At 39.5% G+C, this 19,106-nt stretch overlaps 1 long non-coding RNA gene across 1 annotated transcript in view; it reads left to right on the forward strand.

Moving 5' to 3' along the window:
• Window positions 1-19,106, forward strand: part of LOC131384188 (uncharacterized) — an 80,154-nt gene that overhangs the window by 49,965 nt on the left and 11,083 nt on the right. The window contains exons 3-4 of the long non-coding RNA XR_009214786.1: window positions 13,612-13,695; window positions 14,026-14,556. This is a non-coding gene — a long non-coding RNA (uncharacterized LOC131384188). The remainder of the gene's footprint in view (window positions 1-13,611; window positions 13,696-14,025; window positions 14,557-19,106) is intronic.

The raw sequence follows: 19,106 nt of genomic DNA on the forward strand, positions 1-19,106 counted from the left end.
GGCATAGTTTCCATTAGAAACGTAAAGTTCATATTTATATCAGTGTCAGAAATGTCACAATACCAATTTCTAAATTGGATGGCAGCTCTCTTTTAAGTAAAATCTGCTTATATCAAGTCATAAATAAATATTTAGAAGTTTCTTGCTGTTTTCAGAATTTAAATACTAAAATCCCAAAAGCAGGTATAAAAAGTATTTCTAACATCATACAAGTGTTAAATTTACACATAAAACGAACAACATCTAAAGTTATATTTAGTAGTGGTATACCATGATTCTATCATATTTATGTTAACTTATGCTGGTTTGCTTGTATGCCAGACACTATTTGAAGTGCTTTGAAAGTATTAACTCATTTAACTATTAAAGTAACATTATGAAGAAGGTATTATAATTATTATTTCCACTCTATAGATGAAGAAACAGAGGTATAGATATATTAAATAATTTTCTAAGGTTCAACAACAGAATCAAGATAAACACCCAGACTTGTTGGCTTTAGAGAGTTTAATAATTTTTAGATTCTTTTTGTGTGGCTTCTGGATTCTAGCCAGTTTCTTGAAAGTCACAGTAACTGTACAATGAAAGTTTGGCCCATTTATATGACAGAGTTTTATTATACCTAGTCTTTGAAAATTTGTATGTCCTTCTACATCTCAGTAAAGGAGGTGAGACAAGTGAATATGTATGTGGAGATAGAGATAGGTACATTGTTAACATTCTATGTGGTATATTTTTCTTACCTCATGCTTCCCTTGAAGAAAAATAGTGTTAACTCTGAAATATTTGTGGGGGTTGTAAAATGGGCAGAATTTAAGGATTTCAATGTAACCTATTAGATTGAATGAGAGCAGCCAGAAAATTAGTTAAATATACTCGATTTGGTAAATGGTCTGTCATAGGACTCAATTTAAAAAATCCTTTTAAGCAGAATTTAGGTTTTGTGGATTTGGCAAGGTATCAAATCTTATGAAATATTTGGAGGTCTTAATTCAGCAGTGGACTCAAAATAGATTCTCCTTAATGAGAGTTAAAAGATAAAAGGCAAAAATCGAAATACAGCTCGCTGTAGTGTTTCATGAAATTGCCAGATTGCCAGATGATACTTAATTGGAAGCTCAGAAAATAATGATGAGCAACCTAATCAGAAAAAATGTTTTTGGTCTAAATTCCTGAAGAAGGAGGTTGCACACACAGTAGACCATAAACTGGAGACATCTAAAAATGAGTTTGTGAAAAACAGAACACTAGTCCCTCTAAACAAAAACAGGCATACAAACAAAAAATAGAAACCATCTGTTTACATTAACGTATCACTACATTTTTTGAGAAGGGAAGAATTTACTCAGACTGAAAAATGAAAAGTAGCTCTGAATGCTTCTGTGCAATAGTGTGTCTCTGTACTTAGCAGGGACTGCTAAAAATCTTTCATCAAAGTATATAATATATTTGCTCCATTTAAGAATTACAGCTTGGCATGCAATGTGTCCAATTTTGTCATTACTTGAGGGAGAAGAAAAAGTGTGATCAGGATACTAGAAATCTTGTTCTGGAAATTCAGAGTTGCATTGCTTTTCTTGTAATTACCATCTTAACCTCTGGGTATATTTTATTAGAGGGACAAGAAAAATTCCAGGAATCCTGTAGAGTTGTATCATCTAATACAATTGGCAATTTAAATTCAAATTTAAATAATTAAAGTTAAATAAAAGTAGAAATTTAATTCCTCTGTTGCATTGGCCACATTTTAATTGCTCAATAGCTTCTTGTAGCTAGTTGCTACAGTATTGAACAGAACAAATATATAGAATACTGGACAGCACAGATACTAAATATTCCCCCATCATCTTAGAAAGTTATATTGCACAGTGCTACTTCTGAGTACTTATATTTGGTCATCTCAGTTCTGTTTTCTTATTTTTATTTTTATTTATTTTTTAGAGATAGGGTCTTGCAATATTGCCCAGGCTGGTCTTAAACACCTGGCCTCAAGTGATCCTTCCACTTCGGCCTCCCAAATCTCTGGGATTACATGTGTGAACCATCGTGCCTGACCTCAGTTCTGTTTTCAGTTTCCATGGTTTTATTCTGTCTGTCTGGAGCTCATATTAATTTTCTATGTGGATATATTGTAGTGAAAATATCTTTCCATTATTCATTTCTTAAAACTCAATCTCTTAATCTGTGGATATTAAGACTTAATTTACAGGGTTTTTAACAAGCATTAGAGTGAAATAAGAAAACTGACACATAGTAAATTTGCAATGAATACTTATTTGCATTCTTTATAATGTAATCTTTTTTTCAATGATAATAGATCATACTCCTTGGGGAATCTGGTGAAGGTTATAAGGACTAAGAGCTGATTTTTTTTGTTTTACCTGAATTCCTATCTAAGGGGTCTGGGGAGTCATGCCCTGCAAACCATAAATTCTTATCAGATGGGTTTTATTTAACTCTATGTATCACGACTTACTTTCCAACCTGACTCTGGCATAATATTATGAGACAAGAAAGAAAATTAAAAATTTTTACCCCAAAACATATTTCTTTGCCATGTCTTGAAATGGCCCTGCACAGCTGTCCTTTATGGGGAAAATTTGCATCTGTAAAGAATCTCCGTTAACATAGCTAGATGTTTTTCTTCCAGGCCCTCCCAATCCTAAAGAGATTAACTAAAAGTCTAGCACCTCTTAAAGATCTGAATAGGAAACATTTGTCATCTATTGTCTCTAAGGGCAGCCATTGTAAGACTTCAACAGAACCTTGATCGCAACAATCTTTCATCTTAACCTGAACATTTCCTTTCTACTGATCCCAAGTCTTTAGACTAACTCAGCTAATTATCAACTAGAAAATGTTTAAATTTACCTATAGCCTGGAAGCCTCCCCCTACCCCCAATCCCGTTTTGAGTTGACCCACCTTTCTGGACCAAAACAATGTATTTCTTAAATGTATTTTGATTGATGTCTCATGCCTCTCTAAAATGTGTAAAATCAAGCTGTGCCGACCACCTTGGGCTTATGTTCTCAGGACCTTGTGAGGGCTGTGTCGTGGGCCATGGTCACTCATATTTGGCTCAGAATAAATCTTTTCAAATATTTTATACAGTTTGACTCTTTTTGTTAACAGTTATAGGAGAAATAGATATACTCTGAGTTTACAGAAAGCCTGTTTTGACTTCTGCATGACTTTCATCTAATATTCTTGTCTTCTTATTTTTTATGCTCCTTCTATGTTATCCTGTCATAGTACCTCTTAGGGAGTGTACTGTTCCTGGTCTTTATGCCCTTTTCAGGCCACGACTTCTGTATTTATCCATTTACCATCAAAATTGGGTAAGGGAATAACAAGTGACATTAAGTGGCTCACTTATGTGTCAAATACGTTTCTACCTGCCTCTGTTGTGTATTAGTAGCTTTGTCTCCTCCTGATGATCAAATTCAATTACCTCTACCAACCAGGTGATTTTTCTTGTCTGCTGCTCCCTTGTTATGTGAAGCCCAAAGTGCTAGACTGACAGCCATAGATTAAGGTTCACGGGGACTCTTGCCGTTTCCCCTAGTAGAAGCATTCTTTCTTTGGTAGTCAGGACCTCTCAACCTGCAGAGCCCAGCACTGTGAGGCAGGAAACAAAAATTCCCCATGTGGTGCTTCACAGAGAGTGATATAAATGTGATGATCTCTTCTTCCATCTCTTGGTTTTCAGACCCATGCATTTATGTCTTGAGGACACAGCCATTATCTATGTATATGTGTGTATGTGTATATGTGTGTGTATATGCATTTGCATTCTGGAGAACAGTGGCCCATTCTTGTAGGGTATTATCTCTGAGCTGGTGCCTTAGCCATACCTTCTTGAGTAGGCTTTTCTTTGCTTTAGCAGGCTGGCAGATTCTGGGTAATGCTGTATGTTAGAGGACCACGGAATCTCAAGCTCATGTGTCTACTGCTGTGCTTCCATTGGTCTGATGTGACTTTGTGTGGGATTCCATGTTGACAGAGCAAACACTCTTTAAACATTTGGATAATAATATAGTCTAAGGCCCTATAGAAAGGAATGGCAGCTGGGCACAGTGGCTTATGACTGTAATCCCAGCACTTTGGGAGGCCAAGGCAGGCGGATCACCTGAAGCCAGGAGTTCAAGACCAGTCTGACCAACATGCCAAAACTCTGTCTCTACTAAAAATGCCAAAATTAGCCAGGCATGGTGGCATGTGCCTGTAATCTCAGCTACGCAGGAGGCTGAGGTAGGAGAATCACTTGAACCCGGGAGGTGGAGGTTGCAGTGAGCCAAAATTGTGCCACTGCACTCCAGCCTGGGTGACAGAGTGACACTCTGTCGGCCCCCCCCCCCAAAAAAAAGAAATGGCAACCTATATCTTAATATGTTTATAGCAGGCAAAATAAATCATTGCTCTTCCAGGGTAGAAGGTGTCAACTTGCCACCAAGTATTTCCTTGATGTCCTTGAAATCCTCCTTCTTTTACACTTAGTCTTTATGCTATTTAATCACCCTCAGCTATTTTTAAATCATATTTTCTAAAGCATGGTCTCCAGCAGCAGCCATCCAATTCCATTGTCATTATAATTTTACTATTTTCCCAACATTTCTCAAACTGCAGATGAATTCTGTCATGAACGTCCTTGTGAAAAGACCACCAAACAGGCTTTGTGTGAGCAACAAGGCTGTTTATTTCATCTGGGCGCGGGTGGGCTGAGTCCGAAAAGAGAGTCAGCAAAGGGAGATGGGGTGGGGCTGTTTTATAGGATTTGGGTAGGTAGTGGAAAATTACAGTGAAAGGGGGTTGTTCTCTGGTGGGCAGGGGCAGGGGCCACAAGGTGCTCGGGGGAGCTTTTGAGCCAGGATAAGCCAGGAGAAGGAATTTCACAAAGTAATGTTATCAGTTAAGGTGGGAACTGGCCATTTTCACTTCTTTTGTGATTCTTCAGTTACTTCAGGCCATCTGGATGTATACATGCAGGCTTGGGCTCAGAGGCCTGACATTCCTGTCTTCTTATATTAATAAGAAAAATAAAATAAAATATTGTTAAAGAGTCGGGGCAGTGAAAATTTTGTGGGGTGGTATAGAGAGATAGTGGGTGATGTTTCTCAAGGCTGCTTCAAGCGGGATTAGGGGTGGCATGGGAACCTAGAGTGGGAGAGATAAAGCTGAAGGAAGATTTTGTGGTAAGGGGTGATATTATGGGGATGGGTATGTTAGAAGAAACATTTGTCATATAGAATGATTGGTGATGGCCGGGATATGGTTTTGTAGGAATTGAGAAACTAAATGGAAGACACAGGTCCAAATAAGAGGCAGAGAAAAACAGGTATTAAAGGACTAAGAATTGGGAGGACCCAGGACATCCAATTAGAGAGTGCCCAAGGAGGTTCAGCATAATTACTTTGTTGGCAAGTTTTTGGGGCTCTATCCTTGAGTTTTTTTATGTTGTAATATACCAGGCCAGATTGATTTAGGTAAAAACACTCTTCATTTAAAAATATACAGAGTTCTCTTTTTTTAGCAGTAAGTCGAGGCCTCGGTAATTTTGGAGGAAAGAGAAACGCAAAGCCAGCAATTGTTTGTTAAAGAAGGATTAGAAACTGCTAGGAGAGAGTGAGTGAAATTGATGGTGTGGCGGAGATAGCTGGGGAGAGGTAGAGGGTGGCATAAAAACAGGAATGAGAATAACAGTGAATGTAAAAGTAAAGAATAGGACTTCATCAGGGTAGAAGTATTGGAGTGTACCTTGCCACTGAAGATCTTCTATCCACTTTGAGAGACTTAAGGGTGGCAGTTTGAGGTAAAACCAGGAGATATCATTTATGATGGTTTGGAGGAAAAGTGTAAACCAGCAGTGTAAACAAGGGCAGGGAATTTACGAGTAGTTGAGAATAGTGAATAGGAGTATGACTAGACAGAAGATAGTAGGGATGAAGGCCAGTCCATTGTTAGACTGTATAGAGGTGGGAAGGCCAAACGGAGGAATTATGTTTGACAGAAGGGAAGAAATGACCATGGTGGCCTTCTCAGACCCTGTGGGAAAGACCTCTACCCATCCAGTGAAAGTGTCTACCTAGACCAAGAGGTATTTTAGTTTTCTGACTCGGGGCATATGAGTAAAGTCAATTTGCCAGTCCTTGGCAGGGGCAAATCCCCCAGCTTGATGTGTAGGGAAGGGAAGGGGCCTGAGAAATTCCTGAAGAGTAGTAAAATAGCAGATGGAACACTGAGAAGTGATTTTTTGAGGATAGATTTCCACAATAGAAAGGAAATGAGAGGTTCTAAGAGGTGGGCTAGAGGCTTGTAACCTACATGGAAGAGGTTATGAAATGACAGAATAGAACGGGCCTATGAGGCTGGAAGGAGATATTTTCCTTGGTCCAAGAACCATTTGCCTTGTGTGGGAAGAGACTGATAGGTGGAAGTTTCAGTGAGAGAGTAGGTGGGAGCGACTGATGAGAAGAAGAAAAACTGGCCGTGAGGGACAGATTTGGGATGCTAGCTGCTTCTTTAGCTACCTTATCAGCATAAGCGCTGCCCTGAATAATGGGATCTGATGCCTTTTGATGGCCCTTGCAGTGAATGACTCCAGCTTCCTTTGGAAGTAAAGTGGCCTTGAGAAGAGTTTATTAAAGAGGCGTAGTGATGAAACCTTTTTCTGCCCATATAATAGCGTGGTGCAGGATATGGAAAGCATATTTAGAGGAAGTATAAATATTGATGCATAGTCCCTTTTGCAAGAGTGAGGGCCCGATTTAAGGCAATGAGTTTGGCTTGCTGAGAGGTAGTGGAGTGGGGTAGAGTGGTAGCCTTAAGGATAGATATGGAAGATACTATAGCATAGCTTGCCTTTGCTGGTGAATGGCGATTAGGCCTGGTGGAACTGCCATCAATAAACCGAGTGTGATCAGGGTGAGGAACAGGAAAGAAGGAAATATGGGGAAATTGAGTGAATGCCAGGTGAATTAGAGAGATACAGTCATGGGGGTCAGGTGTGGTATCAGGAATAATGTGGGGGCCAGCCTAAAACAGTAAGATGAAGTTGTTTGGACAGAAAGACTACAGGGTGCAGTCCTGGCTCTTGTATAAGAATTTTGACTGCACAGCCCTGTACTTTGGCTGTGTGTAATGAAAAAGGTTGGGATGAGTTAGGGAAAGCTAGTGTGGGAGCAGCTTCTAGGGCTGTTTTTAAGGAATGGAAAGAGGAGTGGCAAAAGAATTTAGGATCTATGGGGTCAGCTAGGTTTGCTTTTGTGAGTTTATGTAATGGTTTAGTCAGGATGGTAAAACTAGGTATCCAAAGGTGGAAGTACCTAACCATGACTAGGAAGGAAAGGAGTTGTTTTGTAGAAGGGGTTGGGGTTTGGGAGATTAGCTGGACACGATCAGCAGGGAGAGCACGTGTGTTTTCATGAAGATTTATGCTGAGATAGGTAATGGATGAGGAAGAAATTTGGGCTTGACTGAAGTAATGGGGGCTGTCGGTGAAGCCTTGCAGCAGTACAGCCCAAGTAAGTTGCTGAGGCTGATGGGTGTCAGGGTCAGTCTAAGTGAAAGTGAAGAGAGGCTGTGATGAAGGGTGCAAAGGAATAGTAAAGAAAGCATGTTTGAGATCCACAACAGAATAATGGGTTGTGGAGGGAGGTATTGAGGACAGGAAAGTATATGGGCTTGGTACCATGGGGTGGATAAGCAAAATAATTTGGTTGATAAGGCACAGATCCTGAACTAACTTGTAAGACTTGTTCAGTTTTTGAACAGGTAAAATGGGGGAATTTTAAGGAGAGTTTATGGGATTTAAAAGGCCATGCTGTAACAGGCAAGTGATAACAGGCTTTAATCCTTTTAAAGCCTGCTGTGGGATGGGATATTGGTGTTGAGTGGGGTAAGGGTGATTAGGTTTTAATGGGATAGTAATGGGCATGTGATTGGTTGCCAGGGAGGGAGTAGAGGTGTCACATACCTGCGGATTAAGGTGGGTAGATACAAGGGGAGGATGCAAAGGAGGCTTTGAACTGGGGGAAAGGGCAGCAATGAGGTGTGGCTATAGCCCAGGAATAGTCAGAGAAGCAGATAATTTAGTTAAAATGTCTTGGCCTAATAAGGGAACTAGGCAGATGGGGATAACTAAAAAGAAGTGAATAAAAGAATATTGTCCAAGTTGGCACCAGAGTTGGGGAGTTTTAAGAGGTTTAGAAGCCTGGCTGTCAATACCCACAACAGTTGTGGAGGCAAGGGAAACATGCCCTTGAAAAGAAGGTAATGTGGAGTGGGTAGCCTCTGTATTGATTAAGAAGACGACAGAGTTACTTTCCACTGTAAGAGTTACCCAAGGTGTCTGTGATGGTCCAGGAGGCTTCCAAGGAGATTGGGCAGCATCTGTCTTCAGCTGCTAAGTCAAGAAGATTTGGGAAGGAGTCAGTCAGAGAGTTTTGGGCCAGAGTTCCAGGGCTCTGGGAGTGGCTGCTGGATGAGTTGGACAGTGTGATTTCCAGGGGGTCCCTCACAGATGGGACACAGCTTAGGAGGAACCCTGGGCTGTGGGCATTCCTTGGCCCAGTGGCCAGATTTCTGGCACTTGAAGCAAGATCCTGGGGAGAAGGTCCTGAAGGAAGGCCTGACCACAGTGTCTTAGGCGTTTTGAAGTTCTTGTGTGCTGGAGATGTGGCTGGGGTTTCTCTCACAGCAGAGGCAGTAATTGCAACTCTTCTCTTATTATTGTACACCTTGAAGGCAAGGTTAATTAAATCCTGTGATGGGGTTTGAGGGCTGGAATCTAATTTTTGGAGCTTTACTTAATGTTGGGAGCAGATTGGGTAATAAAATTCATAATAAGAATAAGACGGCCTTCTGACCCTTCAGGGTCTGGGGCTGTAAAGTGTCTCAGGGTTGCTGCCAAACGAGCCATGAACTGGGCTGGGTTTTCATATTTGATGAAAAAGAACCTAAACCCTAACTGATTTGGGAGAGGTCGGATAGAGGAAAAGGAGCATTAACCTTGGCTATGCCTTCAGTTCCAGCCACCTCTTTAAGAGGAGATTGTTGGGCAGGTTGGGGAGGCCTAGTCGCTGAACAAAAGTGTAAGCCAGACTTGGTATGAGGAGGGGAGGTGATAAAAGGATTATAGGGTGGGGGAGCAGAGGCTGAGGAAGAATTGGGACTTTGCTCAACCTGACAAGGAGCAGCCTGGGGAGGAGGGGAGAGGTCAGATGGGTTTGTAGAAAAGGAGGATTCAAAGGACTCAGAGCTTGGGGTGGAAACTGAAGGAACAGACAGGAGAGAAAGATTTGGGATGAGTCGCATTGGGACCAGTGACTAGGGAGGGATCAATGTGTAAAAGAAAGCCTGGACATCAGGCACCTCAGACCCATTTGCCCATTTTTCGACAAAAAATCACCCAGGTCTTGTAAAATGGAGAAATCAAAAGTGCCATTTTCTGGCTATTTAGAACCATTATAGAGTTTGTATTGGGGCCTAGTGGTGTTGCAGAAGAAAATAAGACACTTAGGTTTTAGGTCAGGTGAGAGTTGAAGAGGTTTTAAGTTTTTGAGAACGAAGGCTAAGGGAGAAGAAGGGAGAATGGAGGGTGGAAGATTGCCCATATTGAAGGAGGCAAGCCCAGAGAAAAGAGAGGGTAGAGACACAGAGAAGGGGGGTGGTGAGTAGCCAAAGCAGGAGTCCCTGCAATTGACTTGCCACCAAGGGAATGTGGGTGAATGACCAAGACAGGCATCCCCATGGTGATCAGACACCAATGGAGTGTGAGTGAATAATCAGGCAGGCATCCACACAGTGATTACACACGAAGGGAAGACTGTCTTCCCAAGTCTGTGACCAGTGCCGGAGTTTTGGGTCCATGGATAAAATGTGTCTCCTTTGTCTCTACTAGAGAGGAAAAAGAACTGGAATTAGAAGGACAGGGAGATTGAAGGGTAGCAAGAGAGACTGGAGAAGAGAATGAAAAGACCATTTACCTGATTTGAAATTCGTGAGATGTTCCTTGGGCTGTTTGGTCTGAGGACCCGAGGTCATAGGTGGATCTCCTCATGGAGTGAGGGTGAGGACAGGGGACTGGTCTCCCAAAGGAGTCCTCCTGTCCTGGGTCTTCGGCACCAAATATCACGCATGTCTGTGTGAAGAGACCACCAAACAGGCTTTGTGTGAGCAAAAGGCTGCTTATTTAATCTGGGTGCAGGTGGGCTGAGTCAGAAAAGAGAGTCAGTGAAGGGAGATAGGGGTGGGGCCGTTTTATAGGATTTGGGTAGGTAGTGGAAAATTATAGTCAAAGGGGGTTGTTCTCTGGCAGGCAGGGGCGGGGGTCACAAGGTGCTCAGTGGGGGAGCTTTTGAACCAGGATAAGCCAGGAAAAGGAATTTCACAAGGTAATGTCATTAGTTAAGGCAGGCACCATCCATTTTCACTTCTTTTGTGATTCTTCAGTTACTTCAGGCCATCTGGATGTATACATGCAGGCTTGGGCTCAGAGGCCTGACAAATTCCATATGCTTGTGTAATTTCTTCCATTTGTATGTTATCCCAATTTACCACCAGTCAGAGGTTAATATTTATGCTGCTATGCTGTTACTTTGTGTTGGGCACTGTTCATATTCCTGACATTCTTAGAAAATCGTTCCTCATTGCCAGCCAACCAGCAGCTGATTAAGTTCCAGAATTTAGTAATTGTTGTAGCTTGGATTCTCTGGGAGGCCAATTCTGAGACTGAGATTAACATGAAGGAAGTTTACCTAGGGAGCTGATATGGTTTGGATCTATGTCCCCACCGAAATCTCATGTTGAATTATAATCCTCAATGTTGGAGGTGGGTCCTGGTGGGAGGTGATTGAATCATAAGGGTAGATCCTTCATGAATAGTTTAGCACCATCCTTTTGTTGCTGTTCTTTTGATAGATTCTCATGAGATCTGGTTGTTTTAAAGTGTATAGCACCTTCCCCCACTCTCTGTTCCTCCTACTCTGGCCATGTGAAGACATGCCTGCTTCCTTTTGCTTTCCATCATGATTGTAAGTTTCCTGAGGCCCCTTCAGCTCTGCTTCTTGTACAGCCTTGGAACTGAGAGGTGAAGCTGGCTGGGCTTCTGGGTCAGGTGGGGACTTGGAGAACTTTTCTGTCTAGCTAAAGGATTGTAAATGCACCAATCAGTGCTCTTTTGTCTAGCTAAAGGTTTGTAAATCCACCAATCAGCACTCTCTCAAAATGGACCAATCAGCACTCTCTCAAAATGGACCAATCAGCACTCTGTAAAACAGACCAATCAGCTATCTATAAAATGGACCAATCAGCAGGGTGTGGATGGGGCCAAATAAGAGAATAAAAGCAGGCCATCCCAGCCAGCAGCAGCAACCTGCTCAGGTTCCCTTCCACACTGTGGAAGCTTTGTTCTTTCACTCTTTGCAATAAATCTTGCTGCTGCTCAGTCTTTGGGTCTGCACTATGTTTATGAGCTGTAACACTCCCCACAAAGGTCTGTAGCTTCACTCCTGAAGCCGGTGAGACCGCAAACCTACCGGGAAGAACATGGACGGGCCACCTTTAAGAGCTGTAACACTGTGAAGGTCTGCGGCTTCACTCCTAAAGTGAGCAAGACCATGAACCCACCAGAAGGAAGAAACTCCGGACACGTCTGAACATCTGAAGGAACAAATTCTGGACACACCATCTTTAAGAACTGTAACACTCACCGCGAGGGTCTGTGGCTTCATTCCTGAAGTCAGCGAGACCAAGAAACCACCAATTCTGGACACAGAACCATAAGCCCATTAAACCTCTTTTATTTATAAATTACCCAGTCTCAAGTATTTCTGTATAGTAGTGTAAGAACAGACTAATACAAGAGTATGTTCAGAATTAAACCTGCAGATAGGTTTGTCATGTTAGCAAATAATAATACAAGACTGCCAGTTAAATTTAAATTTTTAGTAAACTGAGTAATTTTTAATATAAAATACACTATTTGGGACACAATTATCTGAAATTCAAATTTAACTGAGTGTCCTATATTTTATGTGACTACTTTGTGGAGGAAAGGAAGGAAGTTGACAGTATCTTTAGCCTCAGCTGGCCCTTTAGGGAACTCTGAAGTTAGGCTGCATCTTCAATTTTGTCACAATTCGGGCAAGGAGGCTGAATTCTATATCCTAGAATTGACCAGTCATTGGTTGCAGACTGTAGCCAAGAGAGAATCATGACCTTGGGGAAGGCAGCTCTCTTCAGCTGAGATTAATTTGCTGAGAAAGCTGGCAGCTGAGGGCTGTCAGTCAACAGTACTCCCAGAAGCCAGAGGAATACAGTCCTGAAGTGGGTACCTGGTGGGGTACATCAGAGTGTCTATTTAAATCATCATGATTATCATCAACATCCTTTCTTTATCTCTTCTCATGTAAATGCTCTTAATGTTATGTGAAAAACCACTTCGGTAACAGTTCCCAACCAGGGTCTTTGTCAGTGCTAAAGGTTGTGGATGAAGGTCATCTCCCTGAATAAGGCCTTGATGCTAGTTTATAAGACCCTTACTCTCCCTCCCTAAACTCTATGGCATACCATCCTCAGATCAGTGTCCTGCCATTGCTCTGGAGACCATGCAGGAACTCTTGCTCAGAACAAGCCTTCTTTGTGGCCTTGGATTCTTCTTCCTATATGTTCTTTCTTCTGATACAAATGGGGTCAAGACTTTGGATTAAGGCTGAACAATCCCTCTATATTCTTGATTTTATCTTGGCTTCTTCCTTCTGGGACCTTAATTCATTTACTTTTCCCTCTTTCCTGCACTTTTAAGTTCTCTTCGGCTTACTAGAATTCAAGTCACATATACTAAAAGGGACGTACTCTTGACCTGTATCTTTCTTTAGCTTCAATTTAGTCAATCCTCTTGCATCTTTAGTCCTTTAAAAGTAATCTGTGCTTGCTATCTATTCTCTCTCATTTTCTCTACCTGCTGCCATTTGGCTTACAAAAATCCTCATGTACTAAAGGGGTAAAAGGCTACTAGTTTCCTCTTAATTGCCTAAGCCAGTGACCATTCTTTCAGCCTTTATTTTCCTGGAATTTCCTAGTGTAATTGAAGTCATAGTTTAACCCCCCCTTTTGAGAGTCTTTACTACCTTGATTCTACAATTCTACAATCTCCTGGCTCCCTTCTTTTCTCAGGACCTACTCCTCTTACTTCATCTTATGCTTTTGTGCCTTAAATGTTAGTGTTATTTTATTTTATCTCAGTTCTCTTATGATTCTATATATTCTTCCTGAATAATACTATTTCCTCTATAGTTTCAACTAATATTTATATGCTGCTTACTCTTGATTTTATCTCTCCACCCAAGATCTTTCCCAAAATATACAGACTTGAAACTCAAGTTTGTATATTCAACTCTTCATAAGTTATTTCTATTAGGGTGTTCCAAAGATTCCTTGAGGGCAATATGGACAAAACTGAAATGGCCACAATTACTAGATCTTCTTCCATATATAAGTTTTTAACACTTGGCTTGGACACCCAAACTTGAATTCTTAGAGCTATCTCTGACTCCTTTTTTCTCCTCATTTTTTATATTCAGTAAGTCATCTAGAGTTCATGTCCTTTGCAGGGACATGGATGAAGCTGGAAACCATCATTCTCAGCAAACTATCACAAGGACAGAAACCCAAACACTGCATGTTCTCACTCATAGGTGGGAATTGAATAATGAGATCACTTGGACACAGGGTGGGGAACATCACACACCGGGGCCTGTTGGGGGGTAGGGGGCTGGGGGAGGGATAGCATAGGAGAAATATCTAATGTAAATGACAAGTTGAAGGGTGCAGCAAACCAACATGGCACATGTATACCTTATATCAAACATGCATGTTGTCCACATGTACCCTAGAACTTAAAGTATAATACTAAATATATATATATATATGAATAAGTCATCTAATCCTCATAATTTTGCCTTCTAAATAATTGTGGAACTTCTCTCTTTCACCAGTCCAATCTTTCTCACATTTTTCTTCCACAGAACTGCTACAGTGATCTGAAATAAAAATACAACAATGGCAGTCTTTTGACTAAAATCCCTTATTGGCTCTCCATCAAGTATAATTTAAAGTCAAAGATGAAACTTTCACTCTGGAACTAGACTTACCGTCCTTCCACAAACAACTAGAAAACTGGACTACATATGCAGCAGCAATTTTCAGATATTGATCAAGCAGTTGGCAGAGTTCTAAAAGAAGGAAAACAAATAAGATAAGCTTACAGTCAGATAAGTCCCAGCTTTCTGCTTTCAGGCACTTTCTGAACTACAGTGCAGGGATGGTTATCTCCATCAGAGCACAGTGGTATCATTGAATTAAGCAGACAGAGTCTAGTGTACAGGAAGACTGATGCATCTGGAATTTGTGAACAGAATAACAAAGAGGTTAAAGTTGCATGGAGAAAGAATGTCAAAAATCTGTATAGGAATCCCGTAGAGTCTGTTGCTAAATACTAAGCTCTGCATATGTAAAAGAAACTCCCTGAGGCCAGGCAAAAAAACTGCTGGAAAGCTGTAAGTTGAAAAGTTTCCAGAATTCGTACAGGGCCGGGAGACATTTGAGTTTTGGTCAGCTGGAATCAAGAGTCTTTTTGAACACCTGGCCTTTAGGGGAGATGTCAAAGGGGTTATACCTTAGTCATGTGCCTAAATTGTCTTTTTCAACTGAGGTTCTATGAAACATAATATGAATAAGTATTTTCTTAATTGCCTCAAGCTTGGTATAATACCATTCTAAATACATTAGAGAGAAATTAATTCATTATCTACAGCATTGCCGTAGACATTAGGGTTTAATTATCTTGTGGGACACCAATTGAGAGGGAATATTTTAATACCCTCTCTTCAAAGCTTAAAAACAAGCTTCAAAAGGATCAACTAAATATACTGCCTATCAGACCAAAATCTAGCCCCCAGCAATGTAAAATACACACTATCCATCACCTAATCAAAAATTACTAGACCCTAATATTCAGAATTTACAAAGAACTTAAATATATTTACAAGAAAAAAACAACCCCATCAAAAAGTGGGCATAGGATATGAACAGACACTTCTCAAAAGAAGACATTTATATGGCCAACAAACATATGAAAAAAAGCCCAACATCACTGATCATCAGAGAAATGCAAATCAAAACCACACCAGTTAGAATGGTGATTATTAAAAAGTCAGGAAACAATAGATGCTGGCAAGGCTGTGGATAAATAGTAACACTTTTAAACTGTTGGTGGGAATGTAAATTAGTTCAACCATTGTAGAAGACAGTATAGTGATTCTTCAAGGATCTAGAACCAGAAATATCATTTGACCCAGCAATCCCATTATTGGGTATATACCCAAAGGATTATAAATCATTCTACTATAAAGACACATGCGTACGTATGTTTATTGCAGCACTATTTACAATGGCAAAGACATGGATCCAACCCAAATGCCCATCAATGATAGACTGAATAAACAAAATGTGGCACATATATACCATGGAATACTATGCAGCCACAAAAAGGAATGAGATCATGTCCTTTGCAGGGACATGGATGAAATTCAATAAAATTAAGTTTTAGGGTAAAGATGTTGTTGCCCATAAGCCATTCTCTTGGAAGGAATTTGTGATGGAAGCCACCTAGAGAGATACGTGCCTTCCTCTCTTTGTAGTTATCCGTTTAGAAACAAAAAGGAAGGTAGTTTTTGTGTGACTCTGTTCCCAAGCTGAACTTCCCTTTGATATAGTGAGTTTAGTGTCCCCAAACTTTATTTTCCTTTCACAGTCTCAGTGAACTTTGGGACAATATCAAGCAGTCTATCAAATGTGTATTTTCAGTCCCAGAGAAGGGAAAAGCAGAATAAAAATTATTTAAAGTCCAAGACAATTTACATCTCTCACTATGCATTTAATAATCTAGCTTTTGCCTGTCTTTCAAGTTTCAAATCTAAACCATTTCCTGACATTGAGCTTTCTCTTCAGTTCACTACATGACTCAGCTTATCACACATACCATGCTATTTCTTATCTCTATATCTTTGTTCATTCTACAGTCTGTGCCTAGAATGCTTCTAACTCTCATCCTATGCAACCTAATTCCTACATTTAAGTTCCAACCCATGTGTCATCTCCGAGGAATCTTTCTTTATACTTTCCATTCATTTTCCACCCAACAAGAGATAGTTGTACTCTTTGGTGCTTCCAAAAATACTTTTGCGTATCTCTAGTGCTGCATTAAACCATTATATTGCTGAGATCTGTTTTTCAGTCTTTTTTTTTAATGCTAGAAGGACTATGTGTAATACATATTTGTATTTCCAGCACTTAGTAGAAGGATTGGCATAAGATTATTTAAAGAATAAATAAGTAATGACTTCATTGATCTGGTTTTGGGTCTAAGGTTGATACACATACCATTAACAATAATAAAATACCATTAACAAAAATAAAAATCAAATTTCCCTTAAATGTCATTCAGTATGGCTTATATATTTGAAAATAAAAATATATTATAAACAATGAGTCTACATTTAAAATCTGAATATAATATTTTGGTAACTTATTTGTCATATGTATGTATATAGTAGAAATACATTTATTTTTCACTGCACAGAGCTTCAGTAAATAAGTCCAGGAATCCAGATGAGGAATTATGGAATCTATAATTCAAACACTTGCAAATTTTAATATGTCCAAAGAAACTTTGGGAGACTAATTAAAATGTAGTTTACCTTGCCTAACATCAAGAAATTCTGATTCAGTAAATCTAGACAACAGCTTAGAAATTTGCATTAAAAAGTAACTACTCAGGAGATTCTTTTGTAAATGATAAATAATGTCTGGTAGGTACAAATATTTATGATCTATTGATAAAAATATTGATTCTTTAAGTTGTAGTTAGAGAAATGTCATTTAACAATGTATCCTACATTTTCACTTTACTAGATAAGAAAAAATTGAGGTTTAAAAGACCAACATTTACAAAAACTCTTTTCTGAAATAACATACATTAACTACATTAATTTTAAAGTTCTGAATAAACTTCACACTTGAGCAGTTAATGGAGACTGGTATGAACATTTTCATAGACACAGGAAGGAAAAGCAAGCAGAAGAATTCTCTTAATTATATTTTAAAATGTGTTTTCAAAAGAAGAAAACATTGTCTTTAAAATTTTTGTTTGATTTGGAGCACTTGATTCCTGGAGGAACAAATTGTCACTGAAGGTTCATAAATAAAAGGCTGAAGGGAGACTGCTGTAATCTATGTGCTCAGCAGTTGCTACAGTTAAGAGCAAGATTTCCCACCTGAGTGCTCCATTCTAAATATTGTATTAACTCAGCTACTTAAGGGTATTTTAGAGAACAAGCTAATGGGCAATCTTGTCATATTATATTACATGCAGCAATCATGCTGTGTTGAATGGCCATGTAAAAGAGAAACTTTAGAAAAATTGAGCCAAATTAGAGAATAAGAGAGTTGAAGAGTTGTTTTTACACACAAAGTTACAAGCCATGAAATGTCTTATAGAATATTACATTTGGCCTATGTAATTTCGGCAAACAATTTACTGATGGAATCTCAAAAGTGTATTATTTTGGATACAATTTTGAATTTAATTCATTCTTTTTGATCACACTAAGTTTCTCACATCATAGTTTACATTGCATATTCACAAGTTCTCTGAGAAAGCCACGTATCTACTTTTCCACCTATCCATCTATTTATAAATTTAATATTTAAATGTATTCATGTTAGAAATGCAAAATGCTTGTTTCTTGGTGCTGCAAAGAAATAGCACTTGAACATAAATTTAACTCTCTCAGCAAGGCAATTTTTACTTCTATAGATGGGTGCGACTTGTGAATGGAGTAATGGCAAGAGCACACCTGGGCAGGGGAGGGGAAAGAGTTCTTATTCCTGATGCAGGTAGCCCCTACTGCCGTGTTGTTCCCCTATTGGCTACGGTTGGATGGCATAGTCTAAGCTAATTATGATTGGCTATTTTAAAGAGGTCAGGGGTATGAGCCAGAGTGGTGGGGTGAGTAGTTTGGTGGGAAGGATGGTTAGGAACAGGTAACTGGAGTTGACTTAGGTCAGAGCAGGTGACCAGGAGTGACTTAGGTCAAAGCAGCTGACCAGGATGAGTCAGGATGGAGCAGGTGACCAGGGGACAGATGTGAACTACTAATTAGGACTGGTGGGAAAGTTGTTTACTGAAATTAGAAGCAAGGGAGCTAACAGAACCAGGAAATTAAACTTTAAAATGGAGAATCAAAGAAGAACAGAGCTGAACATATGAAGAGAAACTTGGGGCTCATTATATTTAACATTCACAAAACTTGGAAATGAAATTCTCCAAGAAGATGGTGTTTTAATTCTAAAGGGTCCTAAAACCCATATCCTAATATAGACCAGGTGTGGTAGAATCTTGAGTAATTTTCAGTCAGGTCCATTCTACTCTCTATTCCTCAAAAGGCCAGCTAATTCCTTTCTTGGATCAGACTACTGAGGGTCTCATTGGATATCTGATTCATGGGTCAGCAAATATGGAATATGTAATTGCCACCATAACAATTATAGAAAAGAGGAAAACAAATGTCAATTTGAACATAAAAATGAATATTAATGGCACACTGAAACGAATATAATATTGAACCACATGATTCCATCACCCCCATTTTCCATGCAAATCTCTATGTCAATCTTTTTTGATTCATTTAGGTTTTTATATTCGTTTTCTTTTTTTAATACTTTATTCATTATGGGAATTGATTTAAATTTATTTTTATTAAAATATGCTCAATAAATTTAAATCACTTATAAGTAAACTTTTTTAAACTCTTAATTTTTAGTTTTAGATTCAAGGAGTACATATTTATGATTGTTACATGGGTACATTGCCTACTAGTGGGGACTGGCCTTCTAGTGTACCCATTACTCAAATAGTGGACATTGTACATCACAGGTAAGTTTTCAATCCTCACCCTTACTCCCACCGTCCTTCCTTTTGGAGTCCCCAGTGTCTATTATTTCCACGTTTATGTCCATGACTTACAAGTAAACTCTTAAAATATGT

The sequence above is a fragment of the Hylobates moloch genome, unplaced genomic scaffold (assembly GCF_009828535.3).
Source record: "Hylobates moloch isolate HMO894 unplaced genomic scaffold, HMol_V3 SCAFFOLD_9, whole genome shotgun sequence".
Classification (NCBI taxonomy): domain Eukaryota; kingdom Metazoa; phylum Chordata; class Mammalia; order Primates; family Hylobatidae; genus Hylobates; species Hylobates moloch.